Genomic DNA, 21,064 nt, shown 5'->3' with positions numbered 1-21,064 from the left:
TAACTATACCAAATCAGGGCCGCGTACCAGCATCCTCGAAAACTGAGAAAATAGTTAATCAACCGTAAATATGACTCATTCGGTCCAGCAATGGCCTACTGCTGCAGAGACGTGCAAGAATTACAGTAACAAACTTGATAACTATGGTTAACGCAATGAGCTAGGGAACAGCACATGATAGCCGTAACTATAACGAAACGTAGAAGGCTGGCAAAATAAATACGCAACAATTCGAAGTTGACGTTATCAGTTCAATATACATAAAATGAGTGCATCAGTAAAATGCATGCTGTGTACAATTGGTTGATGTACTAGAGTTGCAGAACGGGGTTTCTACAGGCACCCGTTTCGTTAGTTGAACGCACCGATGGACGGTGCAGGGCTTGGTGGTGTGTTGTGACTACAAAAATAGTTAGTGTGGAATGTAGTATAGGCTGGCAGCAAACTTATTGGGGAGGCTCCCATTCTGGCCTGGGCATGAATGTACGTGGTAGTTAGTGATCATTTAAAAACTCATACTGCGGCTAGTTGCTGACCTTGATTTAGGGCTGATCTAAACGGTGAACGAACACCAATAATAGTAATCATTAAATCATACTGCCCGAATCACCTTACGAATACAGACTGAAAAACCAAGTCTCATGCTAGTCTCTTCTTCCGATTCGCCGTTGGGGCAGTGCCATTTCATTATATGTAACCTATTCACCCGACTTTCCATCTTGACTACGTGATAATAAGGTTTGGCGTAGTGTGATGCAGTATCTGTAAGATTAACGTGTCGCGCAAAATTACGGTAAAGTGAAGAGAGAGAAAGTGAAAATTTTATTGAAAGACTTGAAGTTCAACCGGGAGAAAAATTACGGTTTGCTACCCTTCAATGGGGATAGGATAAAACTGTTGTATGTGACACCAAAGAGCTGCTTATGATTGGTTGGCGTTGAAACATGAGAAAGTGTTACTTCCGAGGAAATGACTTGAGCCACTTGGCAGCTAAAAGTCTTAAGCAGACACAATTTCTTTCTCTTTGCGAGAAATGTAGCAGCAGTTTCATATTTCACGTCATCAGGCGAGACTTTGAATCTGGCAGAAAAAAAAAAACGAAACAAAATACACTCACGTGCTTATCCCGATGTTGTTGTTCTGTACACGGCTGCAGTAACATTAAAAATATAAATCCCCAAAGGTTCAGTTTTCTCAAAGTTAACTTCAACAAAATTTACTTGAACTCGCATTTCTCTGATGCAGAAAACTCCGGGTGTGTCAGGATTCAAAGCCGATTTTCTTTGTTGTCAGAGTAACGTTGCATCCGGACTTGCTCGTGCCTTTACAATTAGAAAAAAAAAACAAGTCTCTTGGAGATAATGAGCTTTTGGACGATGTCTCTCATATCGTCATTACGTCGAGCGTAGGAATAACAAAATATAAACACGATACATAAACGCATCTTCTCGAAGTGATTTCGCCTCGACACCCAAGTAGAGGAAAGAAGGAAGAACTATGCGAATACTAAGCTTATGATAATACGCCGGAAGTGTATTTTAACGCCCGCGAAAGGCTCCCCGACTCGAGTTCGAAGTTGAAATTTTAGCATCCGTAATTTATTATGCATTGGGTATTAACTTCATTGCACTGAATTTCCTCCTAACTAGCGCATGAGAAACATGCTCGCTTTCTTTAGCAAGCTGCACAGCTCTCTTTGCAATCTTGTACTTAGGTTTATTGTTACGTTTACCTTGGGCGTGCCAAGTTACATTAAGTTCTTATTAACTATGAAGGGTGCTCGATGTTCAAAAGAAAGCACCTCGGTTTGCACGAAAAAAAAAAACGCGGGAAAAGCACGGTATTTTTATTACTATGAGTTGCTCAGAAGTGCGCCTTGATTTAGCGCCCGCTATTTATTTTTGCAGACAGGAAACAAAAAAAATTGCAGCAACTAAAAAAAGAAAAGAGGGCATATGCAAAGTTTACGTAAGTCCTTTTACGTAGTGACATGCAGAAGTACACGGCCTATACAGTCAGATCACACAAAATTGTAAGCAATGTTAAATGTACTCTGTTTGTTTACATAAAGTTGTCAATAAACAGCGTATGCGCTAGAAATAATGCACGGTGTACCGTGACTTGACGACACTAAAATCGGAAAAGTAGGGTGGCAGGGACACAGCAAGAAATTGCATGTGAAGCGACACATAAATTCGACTGGCTCAGCTCAAAATACATGAGAAAAATCAACCTAAAATGTTTTGCCGAAAACTTTCGTGTACACCTGTCACTTCTAAAAACTTGTTTACTGCTAATAGTGCCCCATTTTGTGCAAGTCATATGTTGAACATGACACTAGCATTTTGCAGTCTCTCGTAGCCTGCTACCCAATGTCACTAAATCTCATGGTGCCCACGTTTATTCAAGTCACTGCGCGTTTTAGGGGCAAAGCTCTTTAAGGCGTGGGTCTGTTCATTCTTTGTATGTATGTATGTATGTATGTATGTATGTATGTATGTATGTATGTATGTATGTATGTATGTATGTATGTATGTATGTATGTATGTATGTATGTATGTATGTATGTATGTATGTATGTATGTATGTATGTATGTATGTATGTATGTATGTATGTATGTATGTATGTATGTATGTATGTATGTATGTAGCCATCGGTGGCACATACCCGCTCTAGTACGGGTACGTGCCACAGGTGATGTGTGATGGGAGATGGCGGTACTTGGAGTGTTCACTAGATGTACTCACGGACGTATGAACACAGACTAGCAGACGGACGGACGAATGGATAGACGCGCAGAAGTACGGCGGTTGGACGCACTAACAGACATACAGATGGATGGACGGGCTCACGGACGAACGCACGGACAAATGGACGGATGCATGGATGGACGCACAGATGGTCGCGCGAACGGACGGAAGCAAGAACAAATGGACGGATGAAAGCAGGGACAGGCTGATAGACGCTTCGCCGCACTCATCATCATTCACTCCATAGATATGCTGTGATTTTTTTTTCTTAGCGCTGTCTACACTGACGCAAGAAGAGGTGACTAAAGAATCGGGAGGGCCCGGAATGACCAAAACTGGAGGAGGACGGTTGTTGTGAGGCCAGTGGCTGCGAGAAAAAAAGCACCAGCAACCACTTTCAGCAAACGCGACCCGCGACGAAGCTCCTGAGGCACGTAGAAGAAAAAAACAATAAACATCAATGAGGATAGTCACGTGGAAACAATGAGCTGGAAGTGTCGGCGGCACGTGCTGAAGGACGAAAGAGTGGGTCTGCCCGGCTTGGTTGGCCCTCAGAGTCACGGGCGTAACAAATGCGTTTTCTCCGCGTAGCGAATCGACCGGAAAGAAGACATGGAAATGCGATTAAGCAGTCGCTCGTCTCGAAGGCAACGGTGGATGGGACCCAGCCTTTGAGAACCTCGGACGACGACGATGGGTACGACAGCGCTTCGATGGAAGACGAATGCAGGGCCGCGGGCCGAGAAAGAAGAGGAGACGATCGTGCACCCGTTATCAGACGCGTTGGTTTCGTTGGACTCAGCCCCCCCCCCCCCCCCTCTTGCTCCCCGCTGACCGCCCTTTCGGTGTTGTTTTCTTCCCAAAGCACCCAGCCCAGAGATCACAACTTTCTTTCTTTACAGCCGAGCACTTTGCATCTCGAGAGCCTTCCCTGTGGGGCCAGGCGCCTTCGGTGCTCCCTCTTCGGTTTACGGTGTCTCGAGCGGCTTTTTACAGCTCGTGCATGTGCTTGCGAAGTCTTCTCCCCCTCTACAGCCCCTTCGAATGATCCCACTTACTTTTTTTTTATTCGGATCTAGCTTATTCAAAAACGGCGTTGCTTTGGAAGCGTGAGCACACGGGCGTAAAAGCGTAGCGTAGTGAATTTTTCTTCGCTGAATCCACGCTCTCGGGTCACCCGAGAGACATAAGAGTCGTGCCGTCGTGGTATAGACCCATTCCATGTTTGTAAACAGCAGCAGGTGCCATCGACATGCTGAGGCACCTGCAGTGACACCGCCGTGCGTGGGCTCCTTCCAGCCCAGAACTCTCCACCACCTTCTATGATGACGTGACAACTAGCACAGCGCGTCGGGGAGCCTCCCGTGTGGTGGGCTGCGCTCGGAGGCAGCTTTGCAGTTGCTGACAAATTGTAGTGCGTACATGTTATTAGGACTTTGTACGAATAAGCAGGCTTTACGCTATGCCTCTATATTTCAACGTTTGGTTTCTCCACTAGACCACTCTTTTGCAGAAAAATCACGTTCTACAGGTACAACGGCGTGATGTATTCTATCGATATTTTCATTTCAATGTTATTATTGTTGGTGATTACAACGTTCGGCTTTTCCACTGCAACCCTCTTTTGCAGGGTGAGCACGCTCTACAGGCACAACGGCCTGATGTATTATATCGATGTAATCGTCAATGTTATTATTGGTTGGTGAGTTCAACCTTCCGCTTTTCCACTAAAGGACTGTTTCGCAGTCGGAGAACACTCTACAGGCACAACGGCTTGATGTCTTCTATCGATATTTTCATTTGAATGTTAATAACGGTTGGTGATTACAACGTTAAGCTTTTCCATTAGAACACCCTTTTGCAGGTGAAGCACGCTCTACAGGCACAACGGTGTGATGGATTCTATTGATATTTTTATTTGAATGTTAACAATGGCTGGTGATTACAACGTTTGGATTTTACACTAGAACTCCCTTTTGCAGGCGAAGCACGCTATACAGGCACAACGGCATGATATATTTTGCCGATATTTTCATTTGAATATCAGTAATGGTTGGCGAGTACAACGTTCGGCTTTTCCACTAGAACTACCTTTTGCAGGCGAAGCACGCTATACAGACGCAAAAGACTGATGTGTATGTATTCTATTGATATTTTAGTTTGAATGTTATTAATGTTCGGTGTTTACTGCCGAAAAACCACCCTTTTATTATAAGAGATGCCGTGGTGTAGGGCCCCGGAAAGTTCGACCAGATGGTGTTTTTTTAGCCTGCACCTATGTCTGAGCACATGGCCCTCAAACATTTTCGTTCATTTGAGTGTTAAGGCTCGTGTTGTGTTCAGTCTCACTGAGCCTTCTTTACTTCTCGTGTTACTTGTAATGCTTCCTGATAACGGCCATGAGTTAGTACCAACTTTCGCTATATATATATATATATATATATATATATATATATATATATATATATATATATATATATACAAAAAAGAAAAAAGAGGGATGGCTGCTCGTTTTCTGGCACCACGCCCAAATCGCGAACAGCACCGTTCGCCGAGTCGCGTTTGTTTCCGCGGGTAAATGCGTTCCCTTATTGCCTTATATACCTCGTGAGGGCGGGTAGCTTGTGCAACAACTGAGATACTAAGGAAGAGTAAACGAGAACAGGAAAGAGGGAGGGAGTTTCAGAGAGAACGATGTTTCTCTTTCCGTTGCTCCGCTAGCGAGCTGCCCTCCGGGTGACCCACGCTCTGTAGGTCAGCGCTACACTCCGGCTGTGGCGTTTGCCGATAAAAGCGCGATCAATGTACAGGCGCACGACCGCGTTGTCTTCTTCGTTAACGGGGAGCCGTTCGCTGGCATCGTTTAGCGACCCCCGGGTTTTCTGCAGCGCTTGCAGCACAGATGGCAGTGAATCATTGCCGGCCTTCTTGCGATGGGCCCGGAGACAGAGTCCTCGGAAATCTCTGAAGACATTGATGTACGCGTCCGAACTTGCGTCAGGACGCGTCGTTTGTTGCACGCTTTTGTTTATGCCGTTTAGAACGCTGTCGTGTTAGATGTACCCCGCTATGGTTTGCTATTGCGGTGATTTACAAAACATGCGATGCTGCTGTTTGTTGAACTTAAAAAAAAAGTTGTACTTTAATCTCCTTCCACGCTTTTTGTAGAAGAGATACATGAATGATTCGGCTCGTTTCAAATTTCCATACATAAGTATGTTGACGTCAACACTTGCTGAAATACATGTTCTTCGCTGCATGATGTATTGTGACAATATATTGTCATCACTGTTTCGCAGCGGAAGCTGTTATGAGTACACAACAAGGGTCGCGCGGGCCGTAGTTGTGCGCCGTGGTCCGTGGTGTACGTAACCCCTGTTGCGCTAATTAGGCAAAAAACAAGTTAGTAAATAAGAGAAGAAAAATAGGAACATTTCACGTAGTTTGGGAATTGACGTTATGCGAAGCATACGTGGGGAAGGTGGCCGGGTTGATTTTTTTTTATAATGAGCGACACATCATGCCATGACACTAAACATATGTATAAATGTTTCATGCACAGACATATTTTAAAGAATTGTGGATGTTATAACCAGTTCTTTGCACTTGCGCCACCGGAATAGGAATATTAGCAATACCAGAAGCGGTCAGCTGTTGTTAAGCGCTGGTGCTCGCGAACATGGTACCCATCGACACTGCTACATAGATGAATTTCAGCGCATGGCACCTAACTACGATTGACGCTATCCCGACGTGAGGGCTGTATCACAGGGGTACATATGTAACGTTTATAAAGCTGGATACCAAGGACTGACATCACAATTGACGTTTCACGAACATTAGGCTCGATTTGAAAAGTGGTTTCGAGACCTGGCGTGACTGTGTGGTAGAATGCTTGATTGCCACGCAGAATTCTGGGATTAAATTGATGCTGGCATCCTGACATTTATTCTTTGCATTCGTCGGGTCAATGCCACCGCCGATGTCCAGTTTTTAACATGATATCGTTAGAGAGCTCGTGTCGCAGAAATTCCGCCGTCAGCGCCGGATTCATTGGTTGTGAGCGAAAAGTCGTCCGTGAGGTAAAAGTCAAGAAAGAAGCAAATGAAATAAAGAATAAAGTTTTCGGTCCCATTCAGGATAGCACCCCGTGTGTTCGTGTGGCATGCAGGTGTCCTACCACAAAGCCACGATGTTACCTGCAGCTGCTGAGGGGAAAAACACTACATAAATGCCATGTAGTGGAAGGAGTCTCCTTGACGAGTTTTTCGAACGGGTGTCACGAAGAAAACGCACTCATTCGGCGATTTGTGGACGCACTCGGGAGGCCATCAAACTACGTCAAAAAAAAAAAAAAGACAAGACAGTGCAGGCATCGCCGCTAAAGACACACAGGAACTTTCAAACAGCTCTACAAATGGACAACTATGTCCATCTAGCGGAAAACATATCATGCCTTTCGAGAGATCAAGCAAACAGCAAACGCCAGATAATGGGCTGTCATCTGTGAGGCATTTTGAGACTCTTTATCGCCATCCCAGAAGGCAAGCGCGCGGATTGTATCTTGGAGGCCATGCGACTCTTGCTTTAGATCAAAAACTTGTATGTACTATACGCGCGCGCGTGTGTGTGTATGTGTGTCGGTGCGCCATCCATGAGTCATTGTGAAAAACGTATCTATGCTACAGCAGAGCGCCATTCTAGCGGAGGTAAATGGCCACACTGCACAGTCACTGCATCACTATAGGTACGTCTCACTTGCGGGCGCGCGCGTTTGTGTACATGTGTGTGTGTGTGTGTGTGTGTGTGTGTGTTGTGTTTGCGTGCGTGCGTGCGTGCTTGTAACAAAACATATTATTAAGTATGCACTTAGTGGTAGAAGGGCGCACCAGGGGCCGGATTTCACTACCGCGTTAAACTCTTGTAGGCGAAGCTTAAGGGTCCCCCAATTTTTGTTAACGCTCACGCGTTGAAATCAACCATGTGCGTTCTCGTCGTTTCTGGGTAGATACTAACTGTCAATCGCCCGTTGCACGTTCATGCTTACCGGTGGCACATACTCGCCCGCGGGTATGTGCCACTGTTTGGCGGGAAGTGTTTGAGGACGTACGTGACGGTATTGTGACATTATTCATGTGTCACGTCCTACCATGTCTACGTAGTGACAACCACAAACGTGCTACAGATGCGAGGAGGCACACGTGGGCCGTGAAATAAAACAGTGGTCTTTTGTCATTCAATGTAGCAGTATCATTCTTCCTCTACCCCTCCGCTACAGTAATGACTCCTGACTATGGAATGACATGCCAGGAGATTCCACCGGACACATCATTCGAGCCAACCTATACCCTGATCCATCTATTGCCATAGCGCGATGACCAGATACGATGGTCATGGCGCCCTGCATCCTTTTACCGCCGAAATGGCCCGAATATTGGCCAGAAAGCCAAGCTGTCTGGCTCCTCATGATGCAGGCTGGTTGTTTTTTTCCTGATCAGCATCGTCTTCGTTCGAGAAGATCTACTACTATAGCCTACAGTGAAAGATTTGCCCGTACCATAAGCTGCTTGTAGTGTTGAGTAGTCTGCTGACCTGTTGTTTATTTTATATCCTGCTTTGGGAAGGCACGTGCGTACACAAAAATTTACTTTCTAGTCTCACTGAAATGGTTTACTGTTTCGATACATAAATAATATAAAAATGCACAACAAAAAAAGATATGGCAGAACCTTCCCATTGCAGGCGACTTTCATCAACTGCTACTAGTGAAAACCCAACGTAGCTTGAAGATTTGTATAACGGGCGATATTTAAAGTGGCCCACAATGTTGAACAACTATTGATGCCGGAAACGTTATATTTTGAGGTTCTTTTACGCTCTGTGGTGAACCGCATATCGCGTACACTTGAAACGGGAGCCGAGTTGCGGCTGAGCCAACACACAAATCGAAACTATGAGCACACACCCACAAAAAAAAAAACAGAAAAAAAGGCTTTCCCGCAAAACAAAAAAAAAAAAAGCGCCGCTACCGCCTCGCAGCAACCCTTCGAATTTAATCGAGCGTCGCTATTCCATCCTTCATAGTGTATACAGTCGGCTCACGATGCCGCTAGCTCGACCGCTTCAACAAACAGTCGTTCGTTCTTTGGTTTTCTTTTTCTGTCGGAGGGTGCGGCTCATATTTCGTCGAACACAGAAGGGAACTACTCGGTCGACCACAAAAGGCACGAAAGAGAAAGAGAGCGAATTAGAGACAGCAACACTGGTCTGTGAGAAAGACCGCCATACCAGAAATAAGTATTTCTAGAAATAGGAAGGCTAACATCAGCGGGGTTCGAATTTGGGAAATAGAAAGGAAAAAGTCAGCTAGAAGGCGTCGGGCCGAGTGCCGAGTGATTGGGTCCTCTCCAGGAAAACCGAAACCTCTCATTCCGATTTCTTTTTTTTTTCTCTCGTAGCTGTAACTTCTACCGTTTGGCTCCCGCCGACAAAAAGCAAATGCATTGTGCACTCGCTCCGCATAGTAAGAAAGAATCGACGTCGAAGAAATGGTAGCGGTGGCTCGGAGCAGGCGCCGTAATCCGGCCAAATTTCGCAATGACGATTTGACTAAGCCTGGGGAGAGAGCAGGTGACGAGCAACGGGTGAAAGGGGTGGCGGCAAGTTTGGCAAGCTTACGATCCGGCGTAAGTAAGCACAAAGCTTCAGGTTAGGAGAAGCTTTCAATAAGTCCGCGTAAATTTTAGCGTCATGCAAGCCTGCTTCAGGTACATCGGAACGAAATACTGGCAGGCCAAGTCACTTGTTGTACTGAGATCAAATAATGAGAGTGGCTGTGGCTCAGTTGTGCACGGCACCGTAGACAGTCTATACCTTGACAAATTACAATACAGCATCAAAACCGAGTCGCCAGTTGAATGGAACGCGCCTTCGTAACGTCTGCGTGTCGTAACGCCATCTCGCGACGGTATGAGAAAGCTGAGAGTTTCCCGTAAGGTCGCTGTGCTTTTAGGTTATTTCTTGTTAAAACCTGTATAACGAGAGAGAGAGAGAGAGAGAGAGAGAGAGAGAGAGAGAGAAAAGAGAAGCTTGACGTATCTCAACTTAAGAGGCTCTCAAAGCCCGGATATGTCTCAGTTTTTTTTTTTTAGCTGGCAACATGGTCTGAGAGTTTCTCACTTTCTGTTTGAACGCCATCTTGTTTGCCCAGCCAAGTGGACAGCAAAGTATTGAACATTTTTGTTTTCGTTGCAGTCCCCGTCAAGCTGTGTATTTTGGTGGTCATGTGAACGTTGGAGTCGGAATGAAGTTGGCCACTGTCCACTTTGCTGTCTATTTAGCCTTCTACAGTAAGTTATGAGAAGCACCTTGTGTTGATGCCACAGTGGTGGAATGCCAACACACCTGTACCTTAACCAACATCTACTGCCATTTAGCCGACACCACCAATCAATAGCCATAACAGGTGATAATATAGCCGCGGTTGATATATACCAGCAGGCAACACTAGCCAACGTTGAAGTTCAATGAATAGTCAGTATAGGGTACCTTTAGCCCGAGCTAAAAATAGCTGCAGACAAGTGGTAGCATTTACTCCTCTAGGTAAGGGCGGGTGGGGGGAGGGGGGTTACACAAGTTTTGACCAAGCCGCGTGCGCTGAAGACTGGCGTAATGAAGCGGACGTCCGGTGATACCGTCTTCGGAGTACCATGTCGAGTGCGTGAGTTAGACTTATTTGTTTGTTTAGACGAAGAAGCAATTGGTTGCCGCGGTCTGGTCATCTCGGTGGAGGGTCTACACACTAGTGTCCGGTTATAGTGCTGGTATGTGTAGAGTCGAATACAGCCAGGCTCGCTCATTCGGTTGGCACAAGGAGGTTTAAAAAAAACTTCTGGAGTGGAAGCGCCTGCCCTCTGGTGACGCCGACGGCCGCCATGTTGCTCCAGGCAAAAAACGTGCCGTCGGTCGTTTGGGCCCCCGCCGTTCGCGCCACTGAACAACAGTTGTCGCGTTTGTCCCTCGTTCTTTTGTTCTGTGCGGATTTTGTGCAGTTCTAAAGGAAGTTGACACGATTCCGGACGTTATGGTGAGCTCGTGTGTCGCCTTCGGCTGCACTAATCGTGCGAAGCAGAAGCCAGGAATCACTTTTCACGTGTAAGTACGCGGGAAAAAGCGCTTTCAATCGCTTGTCTCCTTCGGCGCGCTATTTCATTCGATAAGCGCGGTTTCAGCTGAAAACTTACTTTCATTAGCGTTTTTCAGCTGGCGAGTAGAAGTTGAATAACCTATTTTGTGCGTGTGGTACCGCAGGTTTCCGAAAGACAAGACGCTGCGTGACGCATGGCAGCGTGCTGTTCGGAGGGATGGCTGGGAGCCTAAGAATGCGGACGTTCTCTGCTCGGAGCACTTTGAAGCCAACTGCTTTGACAGGACGGGCCAAACGACCAGACTGCGACCAGGGAGCATTCCTACCATTTTTCCTGCGTTCCCTGCGCATCTCCAGAAACCAGTGAGTACCATCACGAATGTACATTTTCGTTACGGTAAATAGGCTATAGATTTCCGAATGTGTAGGCACAGTTTCTCGTTTCCTACGTGCTGTTCAAAATCACACCACTCTCTGACAAAGCGCACGTCACGTACACTTACTTGTCCAACTTTTTTTTTTCACTGTGCGTGCATAAATACGGGCACGCTAAACTTCCGCACCGAAACTATAAAAAGATCCCCGAGGTAGTATTCCCGTTTCTAGTCAGTCTAAGCAGAGGGTGGGACCATTATACCCGGCTTCTGAACTTTGGAGCATAACTGATTTTTTTTTCTTGCAGGCGAAAAGAAAGCGAGAGGCCCCTAAGTGTCGGACTGCGCTGTCACCTGTCGTCAGTGCTGAGGCAGCGGTTGAAATGCCATCTGAGCCTTCTTCGCCGGCGAAGGATTCGTACCGTTCCAAGGCAGAGGAGTCTGCACAAGAGGTTCTCCAACTAAAGAAGAAAGTTAAGACACTGCAGCAATCCAAAAGAAGGCTAAGCAAGCGGTGTGATGCGTCAGAAAATTTGATCAAGGAGCTAAAAGAGAGGAAACTTTTGTCAGAAAAAGGCCTTGAGGTCTTTGAAGCAACTTTCTCGCCTGAAATTCAACAGCTTCTTGTCCGAGCCCATGAAAAAACAAACAAGATGTACCCCCCAGAGCTACGTGCATTCGCACTCACTCTGCACTACTACTCTGCGGCAGCGTATGAGTATGTGCGGTCGAAATTTAACAACGCTTTGCCTTCGCAACGTAGGTTGCGTGAGTGGTACAAATCTGTAAATGGCGATCCGGGTTTTACCTATGAGGCTTTTGATTTTATTAAAAATTTAGCCAAAAGCCAGGACAAGCCCCTGATCGCAGCACTCATGATGGATGACATGGCCATCAAAAAACATGTTCAGCTTGTTGGGAAGAAAGTGGTAGGCTACATCGATCTTGGAACAGGTATCTCCGATGATAGCCTGCCCGAAGCGACAAATGTCTGCGTTTTTATGCTGGTCGGCATGAATATGCGACTAAAACTACCTCTGGGGTATTTCTTCATCGAGTCTCTTTCTGGATCTGAAAGAGCTGCACTAACACAAGAATGTCTGTCGAGACTCTCGTCAATAGATGTTGAAGTAGCATCATTAACATTTGATGGTGCCGCCTCGAACTTCACTATGGCTCGGTGCCTAGGGGCTGATCTCAAGTACAGCTCCCCTAAATTTGACACAAGCTTTAACAGTTCAACAGAACAAACAGATTCTCCAAACAAGGTGTCTGTAATTCTAGATGCATGTCACATGCTAAAGCTTATCCGAAACTGCCTAGGGTCTGTAGACCACCTTGTTGACCTGAATGGATCAGAAGTCAGGTGGTCCTCTATTGAAGAACTCGAGAAGTTGCAACGGGATGAGGGACTACACTTAGGGAACAGGCTGACAAGAGCTCATATTGAGTGGGCAAAACAAAAGATGAAAGTTCGCCTTGCCGTGCAAACGCTCAGTTCATCTGTGGCAGACGCACTCGACTTTTGCGAGTCCACGTTAAAGCTTCCGCAATTCAAAGGCGCACATGCTACGGCTGAATTCATACGAATGTTTGACCGTCTTTTTGATGTCCTCAACTCAAGAAACCCGTTTGGCAGGTCGTACAAGGCAGCTCTGCGAAAGGCAAATGAGGCGTCCATGAGGACCTTTTTTGAGAAGGCTGAATTGTACATAACAAAACTCAAGGACGCAAAAGAAAACCAGTGATCGAGAGCCTCAAGAAAACCGGATTTGTGGGACTCCTGATCTGTATGCGCAGTGTCACAGCACTCTTCGATAGGCTTGTGGCAACAGGGAAGCTGCAGTACTTGCTCACCCACAAAATGTCTTGCTCACCCACAAAGTGTGTTGTTATAGAGTTGCCTGATATAACCTGCGTTTTGGGAATCAGGCCGTTTTCGTGTGAATTGTTTCTGTTTTATTGTATGTGCCTTTGGAAATTGTATAAAGCCTTGAATGAATAAAAACTCATATACCCCTGTGTTGCTTCCACCGTGAGCCTCATTTCGAGAATTGCAAGCGTATCCGCACTTACAGCAGCTAACCGTTGTAATGCATATTCGCTAATACGTAATCGCGTACGGCTCACGTGTAATATCGTAACTGACGGCTTTGTACAGATCTTGTTTATCTAACACGAAGAAAAAAATGCGAGTGAAATTAATTACACTAAGTGCCCCGTTTCATTCGAAAAAGCCGCCACGGAAGCGCGCTGGATACGTTGTCTGCGCTCTCTCTTGCCTGGAGCAAGATGGCCGCCAACCGGTTTCCCCGGCTTCACCCGCTTGCGTAGGCGTGAATAGGGGACCTCCACTCCAGAAGTTTTTTTTAAACCTCCTTGGGTTGGCAACTTCTTGCTACCGTCATACATCTCATCACGTCTTGATCATGAGCACAAAGTTTTCACTCCTCTCTGTCGCACTAAGGTTTTTTTACGACTCCTTTCTGCCAAAAACCAATGCCGAGTGGAACTGTCTTCCCTCCTCCATCTCCTGCATTGAAGACGCATCATTATTCAAAGCTGCACTGACAGATTATGTTAAGTGCCTTAAATAACCTTTTGTTGTCAAAACATGAATTCTCACTGACTTGTAGTTTTATGTTCTATTTTACTGCATTTTTGTAGTATTACCCCCCCCCCCCCTCTGTAACGCCTTCGCACAGGTGCTTTTACAAAAAAAAGTGTTTAACGATTTAGATTACTTGGTACTCCGCTATGGGAAAGCGGAAAGCTGACCCTCTTCATTCATGCGTCTATTTGGAATATAACCTTTAACTGCTATTGTGTGTACTGCTTATACGCTAGCCAAGGAAAAGTACCTACGATTGCAGCCGAAATCAGTACATGAAAAGCAGACTGGCCGAAAAATAATAATAATAATAATAATAATAATAATAATAATAATAATAATAATAATAATAATAATAATAATAATAATAATAATAATAATAATAATAATAATAATAATAATAATAATAATAATAATAATAATAATAATAATAATAATGATAATAATAATAATAATAATAATAATAATAATAATAATAATAATAATAATAATAATAATAATAATAATAATAATATAATGCACACGCCATTGCATGTATCTCCAGCCTAATGCCTGGAACGGCTGCGCACGAGCCTCCTCACCCTGCACGGGGTCTGACCCCTACGGCTCCGGCGTAGCAGCGCGCTGCACGCCATCCGACAATCCGTTCCACTCGGCAGCGCATGCAATCATGGGGGATTAGCCGCGGCCGTTATTTTTGGGAAAACGGCGAACACCGTCATTCGTTTGATGCTTGCGAGCCTTCGCGGGGACATCCCTTTTGTTCTCAAGAAACTTCGCGTATCGTCTTGCTCGTTTGGCAGTGCTCCCGGTCGTTTGAAATGACGCAAGTAGCTTGCTTTTCATTTTTTTATTTTTTGTGTATATTTTTTGAGGGGCAATTGGAGTAGCACTACGGGCTTCTTACCCCCTTTTTTTTCTTCGTGGTCGTAATTACTTGTTTTATTAGTTCTAAGGTACACGTTCAGCACGAGTGAGCATCGAATCTTCGCGGAAACTAGTGTAGTTTATAATGCTCACCGATGCGTCCGTTGAACGGGTCGCTTTCATTATTTCCGGAATGCGGAGATAATGTACCGACCGACGGAAACCATGTGCGGAACATTGCCTATTTTGGCGCTTTTTATCTTCGACGGCTCCCTGGGCTTTTCTCGTCACTTTGTGCGCGTGTGTGCGTGCGTGTGAACGCACGTGTGTGCTACTTGAACGAGAGGGAAAGGGTGACTGAGTGAGTGTACGAGAAAGAGCCAATCGTTATTAACTTTTATTTTTTTTACTTCAACAAGCCCCTAAAGGCTTTTCCTGGGAATGTATTACATGGAAGAGTGGGTTAAAAAATTTCATTTTTATGGATATACAGCAAGCAAAATAAATTGCAAAACTTTAAGCACAATGAGAAAGGCAACAAAATAATGCTACGTCTGTTGGAAATAAATAAAAAATATTTGAAAACGCAATGAATAATAACAACATTACGCAATGATAGAGCAAAAAAAAGTGGAATGAGTTACTGAGAACAGAACACTAAACTTAGTTATCATTTTTTAAAGTTCGTTAAATTTTGAAATGTTCCCTTCTATTGCGATAATTTGAGGCAGGCGGTTTCATTCAAAGATGGTTTTTTGCAACGAACGAATTAGCGAGAGATGAGGTATGGCCTGAGGTCTACGGTCTTGTATTTTCTTTGTGTTTTTTGCATTACTATCGGCGTCAAATGAAAGGTGAACTACAGCAAGCATTAGAAATGATATAGTGCGCCGCGTCCAGTCATCACTGTGAACATGTTTAATGCTGCTAAACCAGAGTGCTGCACGATGGTTACTGATGATGGCTGGACCTGAACGGCACGCACTACAGTCTAATTAAAAAAAATGTCACAGATTGCCACACATATAGAACACCCTCTCCCTCCCCCTTTCTCTCTCTCTCTCTTTCTCTCTCTCTCTCTCTCTCTCTCTCTCTATATATATATATATATATATATATATATATATATATATATATATATATATATATATATATATATATTATCACATAACGATGCTTTTTTTTACACCACTCGATCGTGCTGACGCCGACGCCACCGACATGGGACGTCGTCAGTCAATTATGGCGTTTCATGACGCGTCCAAGTCTTTCGCTTCAAAAGAAAATCTGACGATACGGCGATATTGCTTAGAATTCAGCACGTACTTTTTTGTAAAAAAAAAATGGGGAAGAAATTAACCTACTTCTTGAAAACGGCGGGCTTGGTTTTCTCCCTCGCTATCTTGTTATTCGTTCGTACGAAAAACAGAGGAAAATATCCTAGAATCTCAAAAAGGAGGAGCTGATATGAAAATTTATAGCTATTCCGCGGCAGCGAAAGGAGTATCATTGTATGACTGCAATGACAGTTCATTTATTTCGGGCCACAAGAGACGGGACAGTGTCGCGGGGGCTTTAATAGCAACAGCTGCTGCAGACGTCATTAAAGAGAGAAGAAAAGAAAGCGATGCTGCCTTGTCTGCGTGAGAAATATTCGTGAAATCGGTATCGTTTTTGCGTTCTTCGTTGAAGCTAGACCTTGTATGAATATCGAGTTAGGCGCATGCTATGATGACAGCCGCGTATATTTTCGAGCCCTATGGCAGGCATAGCACGATCCGCCGAGGGGAACCGGCAAGTTTATTATACGGTTGTCTGGACACTCGCAGAGAGGGCGACACTTTGTGACATACTGTCGTATGTATGGTACTCACAGATCGAAAAGCGAAAATAAAGGCTAAGTAATGCACGTTTGCTTTCGTTTTCAGCATTATAGGAGTTGGTGTCATATCGACGTAATTTTCACTGGAACGATCGGGAATTCGTGTTTTGAAACGGTTTGTTGAACGCTACCAAGTGAGCACAATAGACATTTATGGGCTCAAAAAGCGTAGGGTACCCTAACTGCTATCTCATAACTGTAGGGCGTCATACGAAGATTGTAGGTTCAAATGCCACCGACTGAAAAAAGTGCGTTTTTGTCGGCTTTAAATCATTTCAGTTTAAGTCATAGTTTCAGCACTTCAGGTAAACGCCAAAATATTTGTCCCTTGTGATTTCTTTGTTTTAACTGTCGGTTGTATTGGTTTTGGTCGAGCAGGTTTCAAACGCGTAAATCAGGGTCAAAATTTCTGTTAGCAGTCATATTTGTAGTGACATGACGTGGTTATCAAGAGCGATTGCCCGTAGCAGTCATTTTAAGAAGAACAACAACAGTAAAAAAATGACACTACGTTTCAAAGCGTAACTGCTCTATATATAAATATTTTTACTTCGCAAATGGGAGCAGTTAACATTGAAAACTGTTAGTTCCATCCGTAAACACACCAAGATACCACCAAGAGGCTGTGCATTCTTTTTTGCACAGCCGTAAACAGCCTCGTTCTAGCTGCTGGAGCTGCGGCCCCATGCGCTTCAATCTAGGCCCCTGTCCAGCATGGCTACCTCATTTTCACTCCTATTGCGTTTTGACTTTCGTTTTTCCCGCAGTGTGGCATGTGGCTAACACGGCTGGGATGAGATGACCAAGCACACTGTATGCCATTTCCAACCCATGGACCAGACCCACCGACATGTTCTCGAAAGCAAACTCTATCGTATTGATCGTCGAACATTGGTCCACAGTTTCGTGCATGAAGCAAGTCACGAAAGCCTTTGAAGACAACGAGGCTTCAGGTGTGTTTATGAAACACCAGCGCGAGTTCTTTTGTGTGTTCACAAACTGCTCATTCATATGGTGCTTTTGGGACGTTAAGTCACACATACCATTCAATCAATCAATCAATCAATCAATCAATCAATCAATCAATCAATCAATCAATCAATCAATCAATCAATCAATCAATCAATTAATCAATCAATCAATCATCAACGAACTGCTCATTTCTTCTTGCTCCCGTTCCTCTTCCAAATCTTGTATATTACTGCCCCTGCCTTTTTCCACAACCACCGCGTGCATATAGGGTGCCCAACCGAGTCAAAGCCAGCTTCACCTCTCCGTCTTTACCTTTTGTTTATCTATCCCTCTTTTTTTTCCCTACCACGCAGCCTTGTTCGTTCGCTTTGATGAAATAAGAGCACCGCACACACGCTTCCTTGTCATCGGCTCATGACCCGAGTCGCGGCGCTCGAACGAGCTGTCGTGAAGTGCGGGTTGCCCACGCCATCGTCGCACTTGGTAGCGCCTCAGGCCACCAATTGCTATCCGCGAGGCAACTGTCCTTCCAAGCTTTCTGCGTTTTCACCTGTCGCGGATGTTCGGTGGCAGCTCCACTCGCATCACTGCGCGCCCTCTGAAAAGTGAAACGGGAAACACGTGCACCGGGGTCGCATTGAACGCCCTTAAAACCACATGTTCCTTTTTTCTTTCTTTTTGGTAGCTCTACCGGAATTGCTGACTGCGCGTTATGGCTACATGGCCAAAGGTCGCCAATAAAAGGGGCCCCTTGTACAAGTCTCATCTTACAAGCCTTTCTGCTACTTTCCTTTGTCATCAAGCAAACAGCAAAACGACTGACGTCAGCAAAGCTTTCGTGCGTTGTCGGCAAAGTCGACCACTTCCGTCCATGCCGCACACTCGGGAAGAAGCACTCGGTGTCAACTATCTATGCTCTCGTAGATAGATGCAAGGCTAAGCGACCGTATGCCCGCGTATCTCTCACCTGTGGCAAGAGACCGCTTTTCGCTTGCGAAGCAAGCGCAAACTCAGCCGGTCACTCCCTATTCCTGCTCGCCGCGCTTATAGCCTGCGAAGTGCTCGCCTATGCCGGAGACGTGAGGCTCGCCTGCTTGCGAGATACGCTGACCGTAGCAGCGCCGGTGCCACAGGCGGATAGGGATTGCGTTTTCTTGTCCGATCTCCGATGCCAGGCACGACCTATAGACTTCCATCCTGTTTTTCTTTTTCCACCTTCCCTTGGCGGGCTCGCGAGAAACTGGGGATTCGGGGATTCCCGGGAGCCGCCGGCGCAGAGGCTTATCTTTCAGGGCCTACGTGAGCCGAGTACGAATAGACGCTTAGGGACGCCGGCGATTCGAATGTATCAACGCCAAATAGGGCGAGCACGAATGCGACCGCGCCGCTGCGTCGCACCCGTCCGGAGGCCGGCGGTCATACGGTGGTCGCGTTACAGCCCAGATATCTTTGCGTTTCGCTTCTCTTCTTCTTCTTGCTAAGTTTTTGTGTGCTGTGTGTGTCGTTCATTTGTTGACAGTGTGTGGCCCCAGTTGTCCGTTAGAGTGCGCTGCCGAGCTCTGTTTGCCGAACGTAGTAAACGTTCTTGTCATCGTGTAGTTGTCTCTGTCTCTTCAATCTTCTCGTTCGCGCACGATCGAGTGCTTGCCCGAGCGTTAGCATCTGTGCTTGTAGTTGTCGCTCCCAAGTGGTCATGGCGATCTTGGGGATTCGTGTGCTATTAATCTAGTTGATCAATTGCTCTTTTTTTCACTTCTAGAGTTCTTGCTCCTGTATTTTGTCGCGCTCGATTAGCCCATGCTTAGATATTCGCCACCTATTTTGTTTCTTTTTTCATGTATGTACATCTTGATGCGGCGCTAAAGCTCGAGGGAAAAAGAGAATATTGCTAATGGTCAGCACGAAATACTGGGCTCCCTTTTATAGTGTGGTAACAGGAATGCTGAGAGAGAGAGAGAGAGAGAGAGAGAGATAAAGATGCAAGGAAAGGCAGGGAGGTTAACCAGACGCACATACGGTTTGCTACCCTGCACTGGGAAACAAATAAAGGGGAGAATGCTGAACGGTGTACTTAAATAAAGCGAAATGGGGTGCGGTTGCAAGTGTAGCTTTTGCGTTTAGCCGTTTTGACATCGTTAGTCACCAACTCACAAATGTACGCTTTTGTAGCATATTTGATCATCTGCATTATCACGGGCACGTGTGTACATGGCTACCACTGCGCATGTCTGAACTCAAGAACAGCTTCATAATTACCTGAGCAGCTTACAATAAAGCGGCATTATGGTTCCCACCTGCCGTGTACTACAGCTTTCTGCTGATATCTGACTGAACCAAATGCCTTCTCGTAATCTATGAATGCTATGTATAGTGGTTGGGTGTATTCTGAGTATTCCTTTATCGACTCATTAAGAGTATGAATGCGGTTGATCGTTGTGTAGTCTGTTTGAAGTCCTGATTATTTTTTTTGCTTTATTGAGTTCTATTGTCCAAATTATGTTAACAACTACCTTTGTAAATAGCTTGTATACGAGGGAGAGCAAGCTGATCGACCTGTAATTATTCAAGTTCTTGTATTCCCCTTTCTTTTAGATTAAGATAATCTGAATCAGGTTCACTCATAATCAATTTTCATCAAGTCCCACCTAAAAGGTCAGACACAACCAGGAAAACTGAGATTTTCGTTTGGTTCCTGGATATAGCCCGCATTTAACCAGGACCAGACTAAGAGTGTACTTCAGATACTAAATTCAGTGTAAGAATCTTTATGCCCAAGGATGAGATGATAAAGGAGCATCGTACACTAGACAAAGGCAAACTAAGACAATGATAGTGCATGCACATTATGTTGCAAGCATTTTTTTTTCACCCGCATTCGATCCAAGGGTACAAGTTGTGGTCCTATGTAAATGGGGGTGAAGACGGGAGGAAGAGGTGGAAAAACTCTACTGTTTTCATAATTAGGTACACGTCAAAAAACCTTGCTACGGCTGAATTTTATTAGCAGTCTTCCAACTCTGCGCGCCTCATAAGGATATCCTTGTTTTGGCGCCTGTAAACGCCAGTATTTAGCAAACTTATTTTGCTAATTGAGTTGGGAGATACGTTCCGCAGCTGCCACTGACAAACATACTTTTCTTGCCTGCTTGACTGATCGTTTCGTCAAGTATTGCGTTATAGCCCACAATAAAGTAGGGCGCGAAAATAATTTAAATGAAGGCGGCTAATCGTGCGAAACTAGCAGTATATGGTACAGAGTAAGTATACAATTAGCGGAGAGCGACGTTCGTGAAGAAATCGCGCTATCCGTTTTCGGTGTTTGATAGGCTCGGACGGGAGCGTGCAAAACCACTCGCTCGGCAGAGATTTAACGCTTGCAAAAAAAAAAAAAGCCACTGTGAGCAAAATTACTGGCAGCTGCCGAAATTAATCCCCACCTTGTAATTACTTCGCGTCTGCCA

The 21,064-nt window shown here is 45.1% G+C and overlaps 1 protein-coding gene across 3 annotated transcripts in view; it reads right to left on the bottom strand.

Moving 5' to 3' along the window:
- The window catches only part of GABA-B-R2 (gamma-aminobutyric acid type B receptor subunit 2), a 408,105-nt gene that overhangs the window by 223,957 nt on the left and 163,084 nt on the right, over positions 1 to 21,064 (bottom strand). The gene's annotated exons all lie outside the window — the stretch shown is intronic.

The sequence above is a fragment of the Rhipicephalus microplus genome, chromosome 10 (genome assembly GCF_043290135.1).
Source record: "Rhipicephalus microplus isolate Deutch F79 chromosome 10, USDA_Rmic, whole genome shotgun sequence".
NCBI classification, from domain to species: domain Eukaryota; kingdom Metazoa; phylum Arthropoda; class Arachnida; order Ixodida; family Ixodidae; genus Rhipicephalus; species Rhipicephalus microplus.
Note: the sequence above shows the minus strand (reverse complement) of the source record. Positions and strands in the feature narration are given on the sequence as shown.